This window comes from Bos taurus, chromosome 8 (assembly GCF_002263795.3).
Source record: "Bos taurus isolate L1 Dominette 01449 registration number 42190680 breed Hereford chromosome 8, ARS-UCD2.0, whole genome shotgun sequence".
NCBI classification, from domain to species: domain Eukaryota; kingdom Metazoa; phylum Chordata; class Mammalia; order Artiodactyla; family Bovidae; genus Bos; species Bos taurus.
This window is the reverse complement of record NC_037335.1, coordinates 13,632,153-13,657,386: the sequence shown is the minus strand read 5'-3', so window position 1 is coordinate 13,657,386 and position 25,234 is coordinate 13,632,153. Positions and strand designations below refer to the sequence as shown.

At 37.5% G+C, this 25,234-nt stretch overlaps 1 long non-coding RNA gene across 1 annotated transcript in view; it reads right to left on the bottom strand.

Annotated features, from left to right (window-relative positions):
- The window catches only part of LOC132346039 (uncharacterized), a 47,891-nt gene extending 24,275 nt beyond the window's left edge, over nt 1-23,616 (bottom strand). The window contains exons 1-2 of the long non-coding RNA XR_009495759.1: nt 23,509-23,616; nt 11,308-11,500 (exon numbers count right to left, since the gene is read on the bottom strand). This is a non-coding gene — a long non-coding RNA (uncharacterized lncRNA). The remainder of the gene's footprint in view (nt 1-11,307; nt 11,501-23,508) is intronic.
- Nucleotides 23,617-25,234: the final 1,618 nt, after the last annotated feature.

Here is a 25,234-nt window from a genome sequence, read left to right as displayed (position 1 = left end):
TCATTTACTTTGTGTATTTGTAGACTATTTTTACATCTAATGTCTACAATTTACTTTAGTTCTGTACACATTTTACAACTGTTGTGGAGGAAAATCTAATATCTCTGAAAACCCCTTGCTGCTGCTGCTGCTGTTAAGTCGCTTCAGTCGTGTCCAACTCTGTGCGACCTCATAGACAGCAGCCCACTAGGCTCCCTGTCCCTGGGATTCTGCAGGCAAGAACACTGGAGTGGGTTGCCATTTCCTTCTCCAATTCATGAAAGTGAAAAGTGAAAGTGAAGTCACTCAGTCGTGTCCGACTCTTAGTGACCCCGTGGACTGCAGCCTTCCAGGCTCCTCCATCCATGGGATTTTCCAGGCAAGAGTACTGGAGTGGGGTGCCATTGCCTTCTCCACTGAAAAGCCCTTATTTGTCACTATTTTTTTTTAGGATATATAAAATACATTCTAATGGGGCTTCCCTGGTGGCTCAGTGGTAAAGTATCTGCTTGCCAATGCAGGAGACAAGGGTGTGAACCCTGATCCAGGAAAATCCCACATGCTGTAGAGTACCTAAGTCTGCACACCACTACTACTGAGCTCTTGTCCTGTAACTACTGAAGCACGTACACCCTAGGGCAGGGGCTCTGCAACAAGAGAAGCCGCCCCACCACAAGGAGAAGCCAGCACTGCAACCAGAGAGTAGCCTCCCACTCTCCACAACCAGAGAAAAGTCTGCACACCAATGAAGACCCAGCACAGCCGAGAATAAATAAATAAAATTAAAAGAAATCTTAAAAAATATACATTCCAACTTGAATTAGTCAAGACTTGTTCAATGTTCTGTCTTATGAATTTAATTTTATATGAAATTTGTATCTAAAAATGTATGCATAATCATCAAATCTAGACAAGTATATAGAAAATTTTTGCACTAAAAAATAATCATTTTGGCAAATAACTAAATTGGGTCAGAGTTTTGGCTAGACCACTGAATAAACAGAAACAGAAAGAGGCATGGAAACTGCCTAATATTTTGTGAAATTGATTCTGGTGATAATAAACTGCCACTTCCCTAATCAACATCTCAAAATTATCACAATGTAGATTTTGTGATCAGGAAACTCACTTAACCACCAGTTTATTATTCTAACTTGGAAAACACTCAAGATCTGAAGGTGTTAAACAGCTTTTGAAACACATATGTGCTATGGATTGAATTGCGTGGCACTGGAGCAGCAGCGGTAAGATACCCAGTGTCCAAGGTAAGGAGCAGCAGTGCTCAGCACTGGAGCAAGCGGCACTGAGGAGATACCCCAAGTCCAAGTTCAGAGAAACCCCGGTAAGATGGTAGGTGCTGGAGCAGCTATGAGGAGACACCACACATCCAGGGGCAAAGGAGAAGCCCTAGCAAGATGGTAGGAGGGGCAATTTGCATTCAGAATCCAACCCCATTCCCGCCAGATTCTCAGAGGGCTCAAACAAACCTTGTGCGCACCAGGACCCAGAGACCCCACAGAGACTGAGACAGAACTGTGCTTGAGCATCTCCTGGGGAGGTAGGGGTCAGCAGTGGACTGCCACAGGGACAGGGGCTCTGGGCACAGCAGACTTGGGTATGGCATTAGACCTCTTCGAGAAGGTCACCAGTAACCCCACCACAGAGCTACCAGAACTTACACAGGACCAGAAAATAGACTCTTGGAGGGCACAAACAGAACCTTGAGTGCACCAGGACCCAGGAGAAAGGAGCAGTGAACCCACAAGAGACTGGACCAGACTTGCCAGTGAGTGTCCAGGAGTCTCCAGCAGAGGTGTGGGTTGGGGGTGGCCTGCTGCAGGGTTGGGGACACTGAGTATAACAGTACACGCATGGGACCTTTTGAAGGAGGTCACCATTATCTTCATTAACTCCACCACAGTTTAAATTCAGTTCAGGTGCTCATTATGTCTGACTCTTTGTGATCCAAAGGACTGAAGCACGCCAGGCATCCCTGTCCATCACCAGCTCCCAGAGTCCACTCAAATTAATGTCCATTGAGTTGGTGATGCCATCCAATAATCTCATCCTCTGGCATCTCCTTCTCCTCCTGCCTTCAAACTTTCCCAACATCAGGGTCTTTTCAAATGAGTCAGCTTATCGGATTGGAGCTTCAGCTTGAGCATCAGTCTTTCCAAAGAACATTCAGGACAGACCTCCTTTCGGAAGGACTGGTTGGATTTTAGGACAGACTGGTTGGACCTCATTGCAGTCCAAGGGACTCTCAAGAATATTCTCCAACACCACAGTTCAAAAGCATCAATTCTTCGGCACTCAGCTTTCTATATTGCCAACTCTCACATCCATACATGACCACTGGAAAAACCATACCCTTGACTAGATGGACCTTTGTTGGCAAAGTAATGTCTCTGCTTTTGAATATGCTATCTAGGTTGGTCATAACTTTTCTTCCAAGGAGTAAGCGTCTTTTAATTTCATGGCTGCAGTCATCATCTGCAGTGATTTTGGAACCCCCAAAATGAAGTCTGCCACTGTTTCCACAGTTTCCCAACAGTTTCCCCATCTATTTACCATGAAGTGATGGGACCAGATGCCATGATCTTAATTTTCTGAATGTTCAGCTTTAAGCCAACTTTTTCACTCTCCTCTCTGACTTTCATCAAGAAGCTGTTTGGTTTTCCTTCACTTTCTGCCATAAGAGTGGTGTCATCTGCCATATCTGAGGTTATTGATATTTTCCCCGGCAATTTTGATTCCAGCTTGTGCTTCATCCAGCCCAGTTTTTCTCCTGATGTACTCTGCATATAAGTTAAATAAGCAGGGTGACAATATACAGCCTTGATGTACTCCTTTCCAAATTTGGAACCAGTCTGTTGTTTCATGTCCAGTTCTAACTGTTGCTTACTGACCTGCATACACATTTCTCAAGCAGCAAGTCAGGCGGTCTGGTATTCCCATCTCTTTCAGAATTTTCCACAGTTTATTGTGATCCACACAGACAAAGGCTTTGGCATAGTCAATGAAGCAGAAATACATGTTTTTCTGGACCTCTCTTGCTTTTCCCATGATCCAGCAGATGTGGGCAATTTGATCTCTGGTTCCTCTGCCTTTTCTAAAACCAGCTTGAACATCTGGAAGTTCACAGTTCATGTATTGCTGAAGCCTGGCTTAGAGAATCTTGAGCATTACTTTACTAGCGTGTGAGATGAGTGCAGTTGTGCGGTAGTTTGAGCATTCTTTGGCATTGCCTTTCTTTGGGATTGGAATGAAAACTGATCTTTTCCAGTCCTGTGGCCACTGCTGAGTTTTCCAAATTTGCTGGCATTTTGAGTGCAGCACTTTCACAGCATCATCTTTTAGGATTTGGAATAGCTCAACTGGAATTCCATCACCTCCACTAGCTTCGTTCACCGTGATGCTTCCTAAGGCCCACTTGACTTCACATTCCAGGATGTCTAGCTCTAGGTGAGTGATCACACCATTGTGATTATCTGGGTCGTGAAGTTCTTTTTTATATAGTTCTTCTGTGTATTCTTGCCTCCTCGTCTTAATATCTTCTGCTTCTGTTAGGTCCATACCATTTCTGTCCTTTATCGAGCCCATCTTTGCATGAAATGTTCCCTTGGTATCTCTCATTTTCTTGAAGAGATCTCTAGTCTTTCCCATTCTATTGTTTTCCTCTGTTTCTTTGCATTGATCTCTGAGGAAGGCTTTCTTATCTCTCCTTGCTATTCTTTAGAACTCTGCATTAAAATAGGGACATCTTTCCCTTTCTCCTTTGCTTTTCGCTCTTCTCTTTTCACAGCTATTTGTAAGACCTCTTCAGACAGCCAATTTGCTTTTTTGCATTTCTTTTTCTTGGGCATGGTCTTGACCCCCATCTCGTCTACAATGTCATGAATCTCCATCCATAGTTCACCAGGCACTCTGTCTATCAGATTTAGTCCCTTAAATCTATTTATCACTTCCACTGTATAATCATAAGGGATTTGATTTAGGTCATATCTGAACGGTCTAGTGGTTTCCCCCAGTTTCTTCAATTTAAGTTTGAATTTGGCAATAAGGAGTTCGTGATCTGACCCGCAGTCAGCTCCTGGTCTTGTTTATGCTGACTTTATAGAGCCTCTCCACCTTTGGCTGTAAATAATATAATCAACCTGTTTTCAGGGTTGACCATCTGGTGATGTCCATGTGTAGACATCAACACATGCTGATGGACTACATGTGTTAAAATTTATATATATACAAATGTTGATCAGTTTCAATTCTTTATCTACGTTTGTATGCTCAGTAGGATTAAAAAAAATCATGTTTTGTGATTGTGTGTGTAAAAATGTTTTGAGTGTGTAAATGCATATGTTTATATGTGTGGGGTATGCAGGAATATACTCACTATAATTTTAGTTCCACACAACTCTTCAGTTGTTACCGACTAATTTGTTTGGGTCACTGATGCAATTATTCCACAGCTATTTTTAAGTTATTTTTTAGGAGTGCTACTTTTCTTTTCAAGCGTTCCTGATTGTTTTAACTGCTGTTATGATCTCTGATTTATACAACTATTACAAAAATAAATCAAATGAGAAAAAAGTAGGTTAAAATTTCTATATAATGGATGAAATTAAATAATGAGGATTACACTTACTCCTTAATAAATCAAAATGTATCTATTATGTAACAACCATTATACTCACTACTCTAAAAGCTATTACACAATTTTAAAGCATAACTGCTACCATGAAAGGTCTTACAATTTAACTCAAAAAACAAGGATACATAATAATTCAATTCTAAGCTCTGAACTCTATATATAATAATTCTAAACTATGACAAAGTATAATAGCAACACAGGGAATGGAGAGTTATTACATTTCTGGATTAAAATCATTGGTAAATAGTTATTTGAAAGGTTTGAAATTTTGTTATTTAGAGGGAAGAAATGCTAATGTTTATGTTTTGTAACCTTTGGTAATCTTCAGTGCTACGTCTCTTCAGTCCTGTCTTACTCCTTGCGACCCCTCAGACTGCAGCCCGCCAGGCTCCTCTGTCCGTGGGATTCTCCAGGCAAGAATATTGGAGTGGGTTGCTACTACCTTCTCCAGGGGATCTTCCCAACCCAGGGGTCTAACCTGTGTCCCTTTTGTCTCCTGCAAGGGCTGTCGAGTTCTTTACCACTAGCACCACCTAGGAAGCCCCGATAATCTTCAGGCAAAGTGCGATAATTAGATATTTAACAATCATACACAAACAAAGAGCAGAGGAGGAATCTTGCTGTGATAGGCTGTTTCTTTAGTTCCTGCATCAATTAACAGAATTTGTAATAACAAACTTAGCAATACTTTGGTAAATCTCAAGCATTGCATTAATTTGAATATGCATATCTTTAGCTAAAACCAATATACAGTATTAATTTATTCTAATGGAAATATTTTGAGTTATGCCTCATAGTTCTATTTTTTAAGGGCTTCCCTTGTGGTTCAGCTGGTAAAGAATCCACCTGCAAGGCAGGAGACCTGGGTTTGATCCCTGGGTTTTTCCATAATTCCATAGATTAGTTTTTATAGAATTGTTAAGTCCAATTTTATATGTAGTATTTTGCCATTTCATTATCTAAGAGTAAGAAAATAATATTTAATGTATCAAATGAAATATATTAAATCACATTAGAAATTATAGTTAATAAGTGATCAAATAATAGACATTGTTTAGTGACCATTACAAAATGATCACTAAATCACTTTTATAAATCAGTTTTATAAACCAGCTATTTTTCTAGGCATCACACATACTATATCCTATTTTTCCTCATACAAGTATCAAATTTGAAATTATTATATACAAAGGAAAAATTGGGAAACAGTTTCAAGTATTTTAAAAACTTGACCTATTAATATGAAAGCATGATTTATACTGTTTTGTTGGACTCCAAAGCCTGTCATACAGCAGAGCTAAAGTAATGTGTTCAGATTAAAGTTTAATGTTTAAAAAATAAAAAATCTTAAATGTTACCAGATTATGTTCTAGAGCCATTTCTTCTTTGCTGTCTTTTTGGCAAAGTATACAAACAATTTCCTCATGGCTTCAATTAATTTTATACATTCAACTCTGAATTTTTTTTTTAATTCAAATCCATAAAGCAAACTGATCTCAACTTGGAGAAATCTATTACTTGATATATCTATCACTGAATCTTTGAACTTCTATTTCCCCAAACTTGCTCCTTTGGTATTGATATATCATTCAGTAATTCTACACCTCATACATTATCCAGAGGAAGCCATGATATCAACATTGTCTTAATTGTCCACTGTTTTCACTGTTACTTCTAACTCCTATGTATCTTATTAATCCTTTTCATCCTTTTTATGACAATAGCACTACCCTGTAGGTCATTAATACCTAAAGTCTGAATTAAAACAGTTGAATGTAATTCTGCTTACTGGGAATCCACAATGAACTCAGAATGACCTTTCTACAACAAAAATTAGATCAAGTTACCTCCAGCTTTAAATGTTTTCAGAATCTCTCCATTACCTTAATAAAAGCTCTGTTCCTTACAAGATTTGCAAGATTCATCATCTGGCTCAACTTTCTTTTTTTTTCAACTTTCAACTTACTTTTTATTCTGACCTAAATTACATGCTGAAACTGTATTTTGTGATAGTCGCTCAGTTGTGTCCGACTCTTTGTGACCCCATGGACTGTAGCCCGTCAGACTTCTCTCTCCATGGGGATTTTCCAGGCAAGAATGCCCTTCTCCACAAACTATATTTTACTACTTTTAAAATTGGAAATCCCATGTTCTCTCTTCCCTGCATTCTTTGACATATGACAGTTTTTCTACCAGTGTGAGACCTTCTTGCCTCTTATTTATTGTGCTGCTTTCTCACAGCTACTACCAAATTTTTATTTTTGTTTTTTTTTTAATTGATGGTTTACACTTTTTTTTTGGTGACACTGCATGACAGAACTCTGAAATGGGTCCGAATGGGCTACAGTCATGCTGTTGGCAGGGCTGCACTGCTTTAGAAAGTTATAGTACAGAATGTCCTTGCCTCCTTGAAACTTCCAGGGCCTGCCTGCAGGTCCTTAGCTTGTTACTCTTTCTATCCCCAAGCCAATATGGCTGGTACAGTGTTGTTCACATCATTTCCTTCTGACACTGAGGATCCTGCCTCCATCTTTTACTTACTAGAGCTTTTGTAATTACATAGGTCCACCCAGATAATCCAGGGTAATCTTCCAATCTCAAACTGCTTAATCATATTTGCAAATTCCCTTCTTTCCAAGTAAGGTAACATGTTCATAGATTCACAAGATTAGGATGGAACATCCTTAGGGGTCATTATTTTGCCTTCAGTATTGATTCTTGAGTTTCCAGATTAAAGGTAAATTCTCCCCCAAAGCTCCATGTTAGAGTTACATGCCATTCCTATATGTTAGCATAACTTCTTAGTGTTTTCACCAGGCAAAAGTAAACAAGACAATCACTGACCCTATGTAATTTATAATCTACTGAATTATAAGGAAGATTAAATAAGTATGCATACAATGTCAGGAATTTGGGTCACTACTGTATTCCCAGGGACCATCAAAATTTATTCCAACAGGTATGTTTAAGTATCCTAGATATTTAAATATTTTGAGTGAATGAGTGAATAAGTAAGTAGAAAATATATTTTCTACTTAAATATATTTAATATGCCTCACAAAACATATTCTGATCATTAATTTTATGTGTATTTGTAAAGATTTTTTTTTTTTTTTTTTTTTTTTGTTTTTTTTTTTTTTTTTTTTTTGTTTTTTTTTTTTTTTCCCTCTAATTTTATTTTATTTTTAAACTTTACATAATTGTATTAGTTTTGCCAAATATCAAAATGAATCCGCCACAGGTATACATGTGTTCCCCATCCCGAACCCTCCTCCCTCCTCCCTCCCCATACCATCCCTCTGGGCCGTCCCAGTGCACCAGCCCCAAGCATCCAGCATCATGCATCGAATCTGGACTGGCAACTCGTTTCCTACATGATATTTTACATGTTTCATTGCCATTCTCCCAAATCTTCCCACCCTCTCCCTCTCCCACAGAGTCCATAAGACTGTTCTATACATCAGTGTCTCTTTTGCTGTCTCGTACACCGGGTTATTGTTACCATCTTAAACAAAATCTCATCCAGGCTTCAAGTCTTGTCTACACTGTTTTCATTCTCTTTCTCTAGAAAAGGTATGCATTACCCAAAACACTGATGATTTTGTACATCTGCTTCATTAAAAAACAAATACTTAATTAGGAAAAACAATCTTCCTATACAATCTTTCATACACTCATACAGTCTTTCTGTATACTTGCAATGAACAACCTTGAAAATAAGACATGTTTCATAGTAAGATGAAAAAGGAAAGGAATAAAAACTAGGCATACACTTAACAAACGAAGTAAAAATCTTGCATAATATGAAAACCACAAAATATCTCGAGAAATTAAATGATATCTAAATACTGGAAGTACAATCCATGCTCGTGACTGAAAGATTTATCCTGTTAAAATAGCAACATTCCCCAATTTTATCTATAAATTCAACACATTCCCCATAACAATGCCAGATGACTTCATTACTGAAATGGACAAGCTGATTGTAAAATTCACATAAAATTATAAGTAACCAGAAGAGCCAAAACAACTGAAAAATAAACACAATATATGACCTCACATTTTCCTACTTCAAAGATGGTAATCAAGACAGTATGAAACTCAAACTGGAACAGAGATAAAGTTCAATGGAGAGAACGAGATCTCCCACAGGCCATCAGAGAGAGAGAGAAAGAGAGTGTGAGAGTGTGTACTCAGTCATGTCCAACTCTTTGCAGTCCCCTGACCCTGCCAGGCTCCTCTTTCCATGAAATTTCCCAAGCAAGAACACTGTAGTGGATGGCCATTTTCTACTCTAGGGGATCTACCTGACCTAGGATAGAACTTTCATCTCCTGGGCCTCCTGCATTGGCTGGCAGATTCTTTACCACTAATGCCATCTGGGATGCCAGTTAAATGGACGAAAACAAAAAATCCACACACATATAGCCAAATGATTTTCTACAAAGGTGCCATGACCATCCAAAGAGAAAAGAAGAGTCTTTACAACGACTGATACTAAATAGCCACATGCAAAACATCAAGATGTGCCCTTGCCCTATAGCTTATTTAAAAATTAAATAAAAATTGATCCAGGTCCTAAATATATGAGCTAAAGCTACAAAACTCTTTGAAGAAAACACAAGAGTAAATCTCTTTTACCTCAGATTTGGCAAAGGATTCTTATAAATGACACAAAAACATGAGCAATAAACAAAACAGAAAAACTGGATTAATCAATATTAACAACTTATTGCTTCAAAGGCACCATCAAGGAAGTGAAAACATACAGAATAGGGGAAATATTTGCAAGTCATTTGTCTGATAAAGGACTTGTATCAATAATATATTAAAAAAATTTTACAACTATAATAAAAACACAAAAAATTAAAAGATGAATAAATGCTTTGAATATTATTAATATTTCTTCCAGGCAGATATACAAATATTTGGCCACTAAGCACATGAAAAGATGCTTGACATCATTAGTCATCATAAAAATGCAAATCCAGAACACAGTGTGATATTACTTCGTATCTGCTAGGATAAAGTATTACAGGAAAATAACAATGTACGATGGTGAGAAATAGAGAAATTGGAACACTGATACACTGCTGGTGGGAATATAAAATATTAAAGCCACTTTGGAAAACAGACTGATAGTCCTCTCATGATTAAAGGTAGAGTTTTCCTATGGCCCAGCAATTCTACTCCTAAGTATACACCCAAGAGGAATAAATATATATGTCCACACCAAAAACTGTATATGAATATTTAAACAGCATTATTCATATAAACAAAAGGTGGAAACAACATCCATCAACTGCAGGATGAATAAACAACATATGGTATGCCCATACAAGAGAATATCCAACTATAAAAGCAATGAAGTACTGATACATACAAGACAAATGAATCTTGAGACTATATGGTAAATAAAGTAGTCAAAAATATCACAACTTTTATGACTGCACTCACATAAAATGATTAGAAAATAAAAATATAGAGACTGAAAAACAATTGCTTAGGGATAGGTATAGAGACAAAGGATTAAAAAGATGATAGTCACAAGATATGGGGTTTCCTTTTGAGGTGATAAAATGTTTTATAATTGACTGCAGATTACTGCACTTATCTGTGAATATACTAAAACACACACACACAAAATGAATTGCAAGCTTTGAATCGGTGAATTGCATGGCATGTGAGTCACATCTCAATAAAATTGTTGAAAAATAGTCAACTAATACAAATTTCATTGTATAATAAATGTAAAAAGGTTTTTAACATTTTATCTCTCAAATTCTAAAGAATAAAGGAGAAAAATACATGACAATCCCACTATTTAAGGTAAATATATTTTTCTAAAGCACTTAGGTGTTGCTTAATTTGCTCAGTGCCTGTGACATCACCAGTATCTTCAGACCAAAATGGAGACCAGTTTGGAAAATTCCCTGAGCAGATGAAACCAGTTTAGTGCTATAAGCAAAGCTTAATTTAGCTCATTTTGCTAGATTAACATGACCTGGGTCACTTTTTATTTACACATCTTGAAATCATAAACAAAACTGTTTCTCAAAATCTATAAGAGACAACCACCATTTCGTATCATTTAATAAAATTCTAGTATTACAACCAATCTCTGAGAAGGACACTCACTGTCTCCTCACTATAAAAAAAAAAAAGAAAAGCTTAATAACGATACACCCCTGAGCCTCATTCATATTTGGATTGAGTGCTTCTGGTTCACAAACAATCTTTTTGCTGTGTGCGCAATAAACTTTACTAAGAACTGCTTTGGTGATTCATTGGTTTTACCCCTGTTATTTCTGAACTTTTGACAGCACAACTATAGTGTCCCTTACTGATAGTCAAAAGCTCCTTAAAGCTCTCATGTAGGTGCTTGCTTGGAAATCAATTTCTGTTCCTCTTTTACTAAATGATACACACTTATACCAAGCTAATATACTTAGGTGAAGAGAGACATTCCAATTTGTAGCTGTTTTATCTTTGTGCCTCTAATACTCTTTCTTTTATTCCTATTTAAGCTAATACATCACTTTATTCTAGTGTGTATGTGTATATAATATAATGAAACATCATAAATATCTTGAGAGAGTAAGCACAATAAAAGGTTATTTCAATAGAACCTAGAATAGAGGTCTGCCCCAAGAAGAGGGAGAAAATACGGAACTTACTTGTCACAGGTTGACTTCTTTCTGAAGCAGAAAGCGGGAGGCTGTGTTCTTTTGGGGTCATCAGCCGTGGATGAGAACAAAGGAAGTTGAACAAGAGGAAGACATCAAGCTGCAAGGCAGTTTCAATGGAAGGTTCCAGTCATCTCTGCACCGAGTACTGAGAATGGGATGACCTATCCAAGTGGTTCCCGGACTATGGATGAGAAAGCAGGGCAGTTTTACTCCTGTAAGCAATCACTGAATATGGACCAATCAGAGGTGGGGTCATGACCTTTGTGATAATCATGTTTAGTTGAGGCAATCATGAAGCATGATGGTAGTAATCTCTTATAAGAGCTGACAGCTGAGTGCTGGATGCCAGCACCAGTCACATCAGCTGGGATAAATGGATCATATCTCAAGACCATCACCCTATGAAAAAAAATATTATCTTAAATAGTATGGTATCTAAATTAATACTTAATAAACTAATTATAAGCAGACTGAAATAAAGCATAAAAACACAATAACTTCACATACAATTTTTATTTTGAAAATGCATCTGTCAATCTTATTATTGTGCATATGAGGTCCTATTTCCCCCACCCCCCCTTGGCTGCTTTTCAGACTTTTGTTTTTTTAGCAATTTTCAATGACTTTTCTAGACTTGGTTTTCTCTGTGTTCATTATATTTGGGGGCGTGGAACTATTCTTAAATCCTTGGTGTTTTTCTTCCCTTTGCCCTGCCTCACTCCACTCAGGCCAATCTCCCAGTACTTTAATTAGGATAATTGACTTTCATTTTTGTCTCAAATGTTTCTTAGGCTCTTTTCTCCATTTTTCATGCATTTTTCTCTTCAGATTGTACTGACCTATATTATACTTTACTGATTCTCTTTTTGTTCATCCAATCTGCTGTTAAAACCATTTACGGAGATAGCAATCACTATATTGTATTTTCTTTTTTCTAATCCAACTATTATCTCCTATGTATGAACTCTCCTATGAAAATTTCATCTTGTTAGGTACAGTTAGTTATGGTTGTTTTAATGTTTTTAATAACACATCTTGATTGTATGTGTATCTATTTTTGTTGACTTTTTTGTGTTGGTTTTAAATAATTTAGTACTGTATTTAGATGTGTCTGGTAATTTTAGATGTAATAGTAGTCACTGTGTGTTAAAAAAAAAAAAAAAAAGTTTTAGAAGTGTAGCTTTTATCTTCCCCCAAAAAAGGATTTAATGTTCTGCTGACAATTATGTGTACTAGGATTCAGATTTCATAGGGACTTGCCTATTTATGGTTTACTTTTATTAGTATAACATAGATTTTTAGGAGAAGGCAATGGCACCCCACTCGAGTACCCCACTCGGAGAAGGCAATGGCACCCCACTCCAGTACTCTTGCCTGGAAAATCCCATGGACAGAGGAGCCTGGTAGGCTGCAGTCCATGGGATCGCTGAGAGTTGGACACGACTGAGCGACTTCACTTCCATTTTTCACTTTCATGCATTGGAGAAGGAAATGGCAACCCACTCCAGCATGCTTGCCTGGAGAATCCCAGGGACAGGGGAGCCTGGTGGGCTGCCATCTATGGGATCCCACAGAGTTGGACACGACTGAAGCGACTTAGCAGTAGCAGTAGCAGTTTTTTAGGGGACTCAGCTACAAATCTAATATATTCACTGCTGCTGCTGCTGCTGCTAAGTCGCTTCAGTCATGTCCTACTCTGTGCGACCCCATAGACGGCAGCCCACCAGGCTCCCCTGTCCCTGGGATTCTCCAGGCAAGAACGCTGGAGTGGGTTGCCATTTCCTTCTCCAACACAGAAAAGTGAAAAGTGAAAGTGAAGTCGCTCAGTTGTGTCTGACTCTCAGTGACTCCATGGACTGCAGCCCACCAGGCTCCCCTGTCCATGGGACCCTCCAGGCAAGAGCACTGGAGTGGGGTGCCATTGCCTTCTCCAAAATATTCACTAGAGCTACTCATATTGGGTATGACCTACACTCCACATTTTAAAACCCAAATACTGCAAGATAATCACAAATTCTGATTAGCTTTCAGGACTCTTGGCTTCAGGTTTCTGTTTGCCTTCCTGGCCTCTTAATCCATGCAATAAATATGAAAATGCTTTCAGAGGATACATGGCATAGACTATTAAGCTAATCTCTTTGCTTTTTTTGTTTGTTTGTTTTTCTTCTTCAGAACAGGCATCCCTCAGCTTTTGCTCTACCTTTGAATCTCTGAACTTCAGAGATTCTTGTGTTCTAACCCTAGGACACCAGTAAAAGCACTGGGCTGCTACTCTCTTCTTGGACTGCTCTCTGTTGCCTATAGATAAACAAAGGGGGGGGGGTGACAGTCAAGGCTTATTGCAACTTACTAAATCTTCCATTGAAGAAAATCAATCAATAAATAAATTTGAATTTTCCATGAGACTAGTAAAAGGGTTAGTGAGCTATCCTGGGCTTTGAAGCAGAAATAAGCAATGCAAAAAGGTAGAGGATACAGAAGGAGTAGAAGTCACAGCAACAGCCAGGCTACAGGGTCCCATTATGTCCATCATCTTTGGCAGCACTGCCGTGATTCCCACACAGATGATGTGTCTAGCGTCCCTAGTACTGAGGCAGCTGAATCAAGTGCTCAGAGACCTGAGCAGTTCTGTTTTTGCAAGGCTGATCCTATGAAATGTTTTTCGCATGGTCCTGATGATGAGTAGCCTTTAAACTTCTCAATATTTTCAGCAATTTAGTGAGATATCTAGTAAAGTCTCAAATTATTGTCTGCTGTTTGTGCAGAATGAATTATATTGCATTCAACCAATTTATACTGTCACCAATGATGTTTACAAGTGTATCCCAGCACTCATCATACTTTCAGGTTGCTGTCCACTGAATAAGTGAAAAGTATATTTCATTATTATTTTACATTTTATTTAATTGAAATATGAGTAAACACAATCATAATTTTGTATTTTTAAAAAACAACCATAATGTATCGATTGCTTGGTATGTGCCACTAGTTTGTGAAGTCTTTTATATTAATCTTCCAATTTAACACTTGGACTTCCCTGGTGGCTCAGATAGTAAAGCTTCTGCCTACAATGCAGGACACCCAGACTCGATCCCTGGGTTGGGAAGATGCTCTGGAGAAGGGAATGGCAACCCACTCCAGTATTCCTGTCTGGAGAATCCCATGGACAGAGGAGCCTGGTAGGCTACACTCCATGGGGTCGAAAAGAGTCAGACATGACTGAGCGACTTCACTTTCACTTTTTTTCTCATTTAACACTTACCAACAGTAACACTTACAGTTATATAAATTCTATAACTCTATATAAGTTCTATAGTTATATAGGTTCTATAGTAATAATTCATTTTTATTGTCTTCATTATGATTATAAAATAAGATTCACCTTTTTGTTTTCTTATTGGAAAAATATGACAATTATAAGTCAAATGAACAAATAAAAATATTTTATATCAATATTAAGTGGAAGTGCTGAAGCATATTAATTTTTTATTAATTAAAAATAATTTTTAAAAAGTTATATAATAACACAAATAGTGAAGAATGTTTTTAAAAACACTAAAGTGAAACAAGCCAAACAAAAGACACAGCCTGAAAATATTTCTTATGGGCTGGTCTTAAACAAATTATCTACTTTGCTACAGAAACCACCTGTAACAGGAATTTGTTGGTCTCTAAATCAAGACTATGTAATCCTCTACATTGGAATCAAAAGTGATACTAGTCACATTTGATTAACTGGCCCTACATGATGGAATAAAATATGAATATGTTCTCCAAAGGTATTTCCACTCCTTAATGAATTGCTAATGGATGCTATATGTGTTTACATTTTTTATCTGTGTCCTAAAATCATCTTGGGGTTATCCTGATGCAATATAATTCTTATAATGTTTGTCCATTGTTAAAATTCTGAGAGCAATATCCAGAATAATATCTCAATTTTGTTATCCTTTTCACATCATTTTCCTTTCTTTGAACATTTCTGACATTCACACCCAAAGCTTTATACTATGATAAGCACCAAAGGTATATTATGTTTGCAGATTGGTAATTTTTTGAAAATATGATCATTGCTATTGGTATGACATAGTTTTCTCTTTGGACTACTACATTTATGGGCTTCCCTGGTGGCTCAGCTGGTAAAGAATCCACCTGCAATGCGGGAGACGTGGGTTCAATCCCTGGGTTGGGAAGATCCCCTGGAGAAGGGAAAGGATACCCACTGCAGTGTTGTGGCCTGGAGAATTCCATGGACTGTATAGTTCATGGGGTCGCAATGAGTCAGACACAACTGAGTAACTTTCACTTAAATACTTACTACATTTATATCTCCATATTTGAAGAAAAAAATAATCTGCTGCCCATTAGCATACTAACTCCTCTTCCCAATTCATACATTGAATGTACTCTTACTTTTGGCCATAATTCTACAAGTTTTTTAGTTCAGGGTTTTAATAAAAAGAGAAAGTGCAAGGAAACATGACTTGAACACATAGTTGAGTGGAAGGAAATATATTTTCTATCTCTCTTGAGAATAATAAGTTCCTGTCTTCCTAGGAAAATATTGATAGTTACTTATTGCTATGGCCAGAAACAATCTGAGTCAGGTTTAAGGCATCAGATTTGACCCATGTTTGTTCCTCCAACAGCATACTTCTTTGAATTAGTCAAGCAGCAACAATCTTATTCTGCTGCCCAGACTTCTAAGCATCAACCAATCAGAAAGAGCTACATTTAATAACATGCTCTCACAGAAGTAGTTCAGCCAATCCCTAAACAGGACCACTTTTCAAAGTCCTCCAATCCGTGAGAATTCTACTTTCTTTAACTCTTTACAAGATCAGATCACTATTCTTTCTCTCTTTCTAGGAAAAGACTGATTGCTAAAACAAAAGAATGCAATCTTTCTTTCAGGCAGTGAATGAAGGTCTCTCTACTTCTTTATTCTTCAATGAAAATGTAACTAAATATTCTTTACTGTTAATGTCAGATTCTGAAGAGAGAGAGAGAGACAGAGAAAACAAAGATAACCTTGATGGATTTACTAACAACTGAGATGAAAGAATTCACAGGTGGAGCAAGTTTATGGGGATAAGATGTGGAGCTCAACTAGACATGCTGAGTTAACATAATTAGTTAAACAAGAGTAGATTATGCCTCAACAAACATGTCTTGATTTTAGTCTGGAGAAAATAGAAAATCTATAAAGAATCAATATATAAATGGAACTTTTAGTGATCATAAAAAAGAGATAAAGACCAACTACTGAGATCTGAGGCACTCCAACTTCAAGAGATTCCTAAAATCTGGAGCCTTCTAAAGAGACTGAGAAGAAGCTACTGATCTGGCAAGAAGAAAACCAGGAGAGTGGGTCCCAGAAGCCAAGAGAAGGACTTTCCCACCCATGTATGAAGAAGAGAGGGAGTGTACCAGATATGGCTTAGATATCACAGAAGATGGTACTCCTGAAATATCCATTAAATCTAATAACTTGAAGGTCATTGAAAATTTTGATAAAAACAGATCTGATGGTCTCAGAGTATGAGCAGGAGTATTAAAGGCTCTTTCAGGGAGTTAAAAGCGATATCAGTGAAAAGTATACATTTCTCAAGTGAATTTGATCAATGTCATCTTAATATTGAACATGTCTTTTTTGAATAAACCTAAACTGACATTCTTGGAGGTGGGGTAGGTCCTCCCGGCTGCTGCCCCTAGCCTCAGGCATGGGGTAGCTATAGGTGAACCCTGAACTTCCAGATGTTCAAGCTGCTTTTAGAAAAGGCAGAGGAACCAGAGACCAAATTGCCAACATCTGCTGGATCATGGAAAAAGCAAAAGAGTTCCAGAAAAACATGTATTTCTGCTTTATTGACTATGCCAAAGCCTTTGACTGTGTGGATCCCAATAAACTGTGGAAAATTCTGAAAGAGATGGGAATACCAGACCACCTGACCTGCCTCTTGAGAAATCTGTATGCAGGTCAGGAAGCAACAGTTAGAACAGGACATGGAACAACAGACTGGTTCCAAATAGGAAAAGGAGTACGTCAAGGCTGTATATTGTCACCCTGCTTATTTAACTTATATGCAGAGTACATCATGAGAAACGCTGGACTGGAAGAAGCACAAGCTGGAATCAAGATTGCCGGGAGAAATATCAATAACCTCAGATATGCAGATGACACCACCCTAAGGCAGAAAGTGAAGAGGAACTAAAAAGCCTCTTGTTGAAGGTGAAAGAGGACAGTGAAAAAGCTGGCTTAAAGCTCAACATTCAGGAAATGAAGATCATGGCATGTGGTCCCATCACTTCATGGGAAATAGATGGGGAACAGTGAAAACAATGTCAGACTTTATTTTTTGGGGGGGCTCCAAAATCACTGCAGATGGTGACTGCAGCCATGAAATTAAAAGACGCTTACTCCTTGGAAGAAAAGTTATGTCCAACCTAGATAGCATATTGAAAAGCAGAGCCATTACTTTGCCAACAAAGGTCCGTCTAGTCAAGGTTATGGTTTTTCAGTGGTCATGTATGGATGTGAGAGTTGGACTGTGAAGAAAGCTGAGTGCCAAAGAATTGATGCTTTTGAACTGTGGTGTTGGAGAAGACTCTTGAGAGTCCCTTGGACTGCAAGGAGATCCAACCAGTCCATTCTGAAGGAGATCAGCCCTGGGTTTTCTTTGGAAGGAATGATGCTAAAGCAGAAACTCCAGTACTTTGGCCACCTCATGCGAAGAGTTGACTCATTGGAAAAGACTCTGATGCTGGGAGGGATTGGGGGCAGGAGGAGAAGGGGACAACAAAGGATGAGATGGCTGGATGGCATCACTGACTCGATGGACGTGAGTCTGAATGGACTCTGGGAGTTGGTGATGGACAGGGAGGCCTAGGATGCTACAATTCACAAGGTCTCAAAGAGTTGGACACGACTGAGCGACTGAACTGAACTGAAAATGACATTCTAATATACAAATGTTACGGATTTCTCAAGGGCTTAGAGTAAGCAGTTCTGGCCAAAGAATGATAGAAGCCTTTTATTTTATAAAATATTTGTAGACTTAGTGTCCTATATATTTTGAAACTATAATATAGTTACTCATGCCTCTGGATTTTAAGAAAATTACACTAAAAAGGATTGATAGTGTAAAACTAATTTAAGTACTCAGGGTTTTATAATTTTGCTTAACTGACTTTGTACTTATGGACTTCCAAAGTGACTCAGTGGTAAAGAATCCACCTGCCAATGCAAGAGATATGGGTTTGATCCCTGGGTTGGGAAGATTCCCTGGAGAAGGAAATGGCAACCCAATCCAGTATTCTTATTGGGAAACCCCATGGAGAGAGGAGCCTAGTGGGCTACAGTCCAAATAGCTGAACATGACTTAGTGGCTATTTACTTAGATGTTCTTAAATTGGCATGCCAAGTCATATCTAATGACTTATGTCTAATGACTCATGTCTAATGTCCTTATTTAATTACTCTAAATCAATTATATTTATGCCCCTAAATTCCTGAATTTAAATAATACTTTTAGGTCTTCCTAAATAATGGTATCTAAGCAAAACAGAAACAACCAGATTGAAAGTAGTCTCTTAGTTCCTCAACTAGGAAGACAGCTAATAAAATGTCTGATGAAATGATATTTAATAATTTCACACTATAACTGCAGCAATCCTTCACTGAATCCCTTAAGATTTACTACTATCAAGGTCATGAATTTTCCTTCTTCCCTAAATTAAATACATACAATGTATGACTTTGGAAAAGGAAATGGCAACCTACTCCAGTATTCTTGCCTGAAGAATTCCATGGACAGAGGAGCCTAGTGGGCTACAGTCCATGGGGTTGCAAAGAATCAGACGTGACTAAAACGACTTAGCACAACGTATGACTTCTCATGAGATGTACTAGTTTTAAAATTGCAGTTCTGTTATTCAAGGCAGGAGTGCATAATTGTGTTTCTAACAGCATATAGTTTGTAATGCCCTAATATCTCCAATAGAGTCAATTTTTACCTGTTTAGGAAATTGAAGGGAAAGCTGTTATTCGTTAGGAAAAAGTACAATCCATTTATTCATGTATACAAATATGTGAGTTTATTCTATGAATATAGATCCTTCTGAAGCATATGGAATACATATTACACCATATAATAATTTGTTGTTGTTGTTCAGTCGCTCAGTCCTGTCTTAATCTTTGCGACCCCATGGACTGCAGCATGCCAGGCTTCCCTGTCCTTCACTATCTCCTGGAGTTTGCTCAAACTGACATCCATTGAGTCGATGATGCCATCCAACCATCTCATCCTCTGTCACCCCTTTCTCCTCCTGCCCTCAGTCTTTCCCAGTAACAGAGTCTTTTCCAAGGAGTTGGCTCTTCAGATCAGTTGGCCAAAGTATTGGAGTTTCAGCTTCAGCATCAGTCCTTCCAATGAATATTCAGTGTTGTTGTCCTTTAGGAATGGTTGGTTTGATTTCCTTGCTGTCCAAGGGACTCTCAAGAGTCTTCTCCAGTATCACAGTTCAAAAGCATAAACTTTTCCACTCTCAACCTTCTTTATGGTTCAACTCTCACATCCATATATGACTCCTGGAAAAACTATAGCTTTGACTATATGGACCTTTGTTCACAAAGTATGTCTCTGCTTTTTAATACTCTATCTAGGTTCATCATGGCTGTTCTCCCAAGGAGCTTTGTAATAATAATAGCCCTTTAATGAAGGCATTATTCTAATTTAACATGAAAAGAACTGAAGGGAAAATAATATTTAAATTTTGCAATGTTCAACATCACATCAATATTTTGGTATATATTGGTTGCCTATCCTTGTTACCAAATTTATTGCCTAAAAAATACAATTTTAAGTTTGTCCCATTATTGGAAGATATATATTTCATGGGTTTATCCCAAGACTAAAGATTTAAATGCTAATACTATAAATCAATCTTGACAATTCTAGTGACATAATCTAAATTAATAAGACAGAATGAAGACTCTTATGACTGTTTTTCCTGCTTTTAACAAATGACACACAATAAATATCATCTTGTAGGCTTTCCATACATTTTTGTAGGACACGATGCTGGGAGTTACTGTACTCAAGTAGCAAATAAGATACATTTCAAGACACACAGAAGTTTATCAGACTTTTGCATTATTGAGTCACTGTATTAACTTGTTTTATAACAGCTTACCTCTGGACTTGCGGTTATTTGAGATAATAAACATCCTTAACATTACCTGGATTCCTTTTACTTGCCAAAGGAAATATGTAATCTAGCTGGTAAATGTTAATAAAGTAATTTAAAACCATGACCTGTGATTCAAATTACTGGCTTCTTGCCATTGCAAAATCTGAAATATTTACAAACTTACAAATTTAACATTTAAGTCTATTGAAATGAAATGGTTACTGAAAATAGTTTTTTTTTTTTTTTTTTCTGATTTTTAGTTCATATAGTACAATCAGAGAATATGCAGCATCAGAAAACAGTAAACAAGTAATATCCTCCCCAGGTTCTCTGGACCAGGAATCTGGGAGCAGGTTAACTGGCTGGTTCTGGCTCATGGTCTGGCTCAGCTACTCATACTGTAGATGGGGTGTGTGTGGACTAGGGCTTGCAGTCATCTGGAGACTTGACTAAACCTGGAGGATCTGATTCAAGGAGGCTCACTCACTGGCAATCAGTGCAGATCAGGGTCATGAGGGGCACAGAGACTAGTCACTGGACCTCTCTACAGAGATGCTTACATGTTCTCATGACATAGTACTTGGATTCCCCCAAAGCAGGAGTTGGACCATAAAGAAGGCTGAGCATTGAAGAATTGATGCCTTTGAACTGTGGTATTTGAGAAGACTCTAGAGAGTCCCTTGGACTGCAAGGAGGTCAATTCTAAAGGAAACCCGATCGCTGAGCACTGAAGAAACCCTGAATATTCATTGGAAAGACTGATGCCAAAGCTGAAGCTCTAATACTTTTGCCCATCTCATGTGAAGAGCAGACTCATTGGAAAAGACCCTGATGCCGAGAAAGATGAAGGCAGAAGGAGAAGGCAGAGGATGAGATGGTTAGATGGCATCATCAACTCAACAGACATGAGTTTGAGCAAACTCTGGGAGATGGTGAAGGATAGGGAAGACTGTTGTGCTGCAGTCCATGGGGTCACAAAGAGTCAGACAAAACTTAGCGATTGAACAACAACAACAAGGCAAGAAATCTAAAAGAGTGAAGCAAGCATGAAGATGCAGTGCCTTTTACAACCTAATCGAGGAATTTACACATTTCTGTCTTAGGCTATTCACTACAACCATCCCCCTGCTGCTGCTGCTAAGTTGCTTCAGTCATATCCAACTCCGTGCGACCCCATAGACGGCAGCCCACCAGGCTCCCCCGTCCCTGGGATTCTCATCCCCCTAGTCCACCTTAAACCTCTGATAAGGGGTATCTAAGTCCTATCTCTCAAAAGGAAAAATAGCAAAAGATCACAAACATACTGTTAAACCACTAAAGGATCTGTATGGCTTTATTTAATCTAGATTTTCTACAAGTCACTTGACTTAGAATTCTAAAGTAAGAATGGTTATAAGAATTCTCTGTGAGTACTCTTGACACGATAGAATTCTATGTGGCTTAATTTGAATAAATAAATGTGAAAATTTTGTCATGCAAAAGTAAAGAGTTTTAGTATTTCTTAAATATTTAACCAGCTTGACAGCTTGTTTTTAAAGACTTTCTTGAATGATATTTGTAGTATTCACTTGCTTCTAATAATTTCTAACCACTGATTGTGATCTGAATTGGCAACTAAGATTTTTGAATGATACAAATGGACATAACTATAGATTTTGGAGACATTTTCTAAATGCAAATTGGCATATACTGTTAATTTTTTTAGGTTTTAAATGGTTAAGACCTTTATTCTGGAATGTGGTACTATTCTAAGGAGGAGTGAAGTAATTTGTTTTTAAGTGAAATTTGTCTGTTTCCTCATTAGCTATTATATTGGCAAAATGGGATATTTTTTAATAAATACGCTCCTTACTAAAAGCCTGAATGACACTCAGAGGAATGGAACCCCAAAGAGTTCCTCAACCCTGACTGTAATAAAGGATTTATAAGCAAACCTATAAAGGTCTCTCAAAGATTTAATATATCTAGCCTAGTTCCTTTGAGTAGGCAAGTACATAGGAACTTAAACAAATGCCCTAGTCATGAATAATGGGCTTCAGGCAGCTTGAGTACCTCATATATGTCTCTCTAAGGTTTAAATATCAACAAAGTCAAAGTTACTTGAGATCCAGGATCTTTTAAGATATACTTAATATCTGCCATCGTCAGTAAATTGCAAGATAATAACCAGAAAAACAGCAAGAGATAAGATACAGAAACATAAGTATGCTTACACACAGGATGCACTTCTGGGAACACAGAGAAAATAAAACACAGAGCTTCATATTTGTTTTGTAGAGAAAACAGGACATGAGAAAGCCAACTGTTAGAGTTGAACTCTCCTTAGATTGCAGTTGCTTTCTTTATCTACTGTTTTGTTCTATACTCAGATTTCAGCTGTTCTGTATCCCATGTAGCCCCAGCATAAAGAGTTGGACCTCTGGGAAATGACAATTTTCCACAAGAGCAATTTTTATGTCAAAAAGACAACGGAAATATGAGAAGAATGGCTGTTGCTGTTAAAGTGTGTCCTCAGGATTATAAACTACATTATGCAGTCATGAACTTCTGTATTAATGTCATTTAACCTCTGGCAATATTAGTCTAGAGAGGATCTTGTGAAGGATGGTACATTAACTTTTAGAAGTGATGGGCTGTGATATTCCTGCTGTGATGTGGAATGGCATAGGCTGAACTTCAACACAGCCTTCTAAAGGCCTATTTTCTTTCTACAGGGCAAACATAATGTGGGCAGAACTGTGAATTCAGACAGCTCAACCTGTCCTTTGAACAGGAAGACATAATGGTACAATTTTTTAAAGGATTCTATAATATAGCCCACTTTCCTGGTTTCTGACCACTATATTTTTAACTCTTTCATCAATCAATTCATTCTATAAATAGATACTAGGAGGCTGCCATGTATATATTAAGATATTATTTCCCCACAAATTCTAGACACAAATATTTAGCTTTAAATGTAGCTTGTGTAAATTACTGAGATAAATGAAAACATACCTATCTGACTAGATCAAGGGGTAAAAGCAAGCACTCCTCCTGGGGAGAATAAACACCAAGATGATAGCTGGGGGAAAAGAAGAAGACAATGAATATGGAACGGAACCCAGATCCAAATAAAGCCCTTGCATTCTGGAACACTGACTTGACCTTTGCACTTTGGCAACAAGCAGAGGCTAGAAGGCAGTGGGCAGGCAGACTTGAAGAAAACTGGAAAAGCACTGCAGTAAATGCTTCTGGAAGACAGGGGAAAAGTGACCATTTTTAGATACTCTATACTAGTAAAGCACTTCTAAATGCTCCTTGAGATATCCTGGTTATAAACTAACTTTTAAAATCTTCTGCTCTTGCTTTTCCTGCACTTCTGGAATGTTTTATTTCAAAATTGGTTAAAACAAGGTGGCTTAAATTTGCTCCAAAAATAAAACCCTTACTCTTCTATTTTTACCAGTGACTTTTGACCTACATGACATCTCAGTCATCTTATACTTCTAACAAATACCCCCCTTCTTCATTTTTATGTCCTAGAAGCAACTCAAATGCATGTGTCCAAAATCTGTTCAAAATGAATATTTCTAAAACCTATTACATTTTCTGTGAAAGTATGTACCTCTTGATGTAACCCAAACCTGATGAAATGTATCTCCATTTACTGGTTCCATTCACATATTCTAGAAATTTAATAAAACTCCATGCACTACTAAGTATGTTCTAAATATTTCTCTGCATACCCTCTTTTTGCTCCATCCCTTGTGGCTTGGTGCAGACTTTCAGCATTTCACACTTAAGTGAGCACAAATTTCCAACTGGGCAGTTCGATAAAAGTTGTCCTGCCACATAGCTCATTCCCCAACATGTGATTCACATGATTTCTGTCTGATTCTATAATTTTTGCCCAGAAACTGACTAACTGCCAGTTGTTTTCATGATGTAGTCAACACTTATTAACTTAGCAAAATAAAGATTCTATTTTGATTCTTCCTAGCTGTTTTTGTTGCTTCTCTTAAAGATTCAGTTTTTGTTACTGTGGTTTATGAGCAATCTTACTTATTATATATTAAGCTTTTTGTAGCTTTATCTAGGTATAATTAATATACACAAAACTGCACCTAATCATTATATATAATTTGATTAATTTGGACATATGCTTGTAATACCATCACTATAGACAAATATCCATGGCCTTCCAAAATTTCTTTGGGTCACTTTGGCCCGCTCCACTTCTTTAAATCATCTTCTGCTACAAACACTCCCTAATGCAACAGCAATAATAATAATCTGAAATACCTACTATTTATTGATTGCCTTCTGTCAGGCACTCTAATAAGTATTTTACCAACATTTCCTACTCAAAAGGAGTTTATAATCTAGTGCATAGAGTTACCCTAATTTCATAGCTGAAACCGAAGTGCATCAATTTAGTGAGGGACTACACAGCAAGCAATTGGAGAACTCAGAATTGAATGTAGGTAATTTAGAGTTCTTAGTTGTACATCACTGTATGTACACTGATTTGTGGTTCTTTGAATATCTTTTTTTTTAACAATCATATGATTGTTCATGTGTTCCTCCTGATAAGACATTACTGTAGTTCTACTTACATCAAACATTCACAATTGAATTTAAACACCTTCTCAAAAGAGTGTTTTTTTTTATTGCCTGTCTCATTCATACTGAGATCTATGCAGATCTCTATTGCAGTCTCTAGTAATCCTGAGAGCAGGAT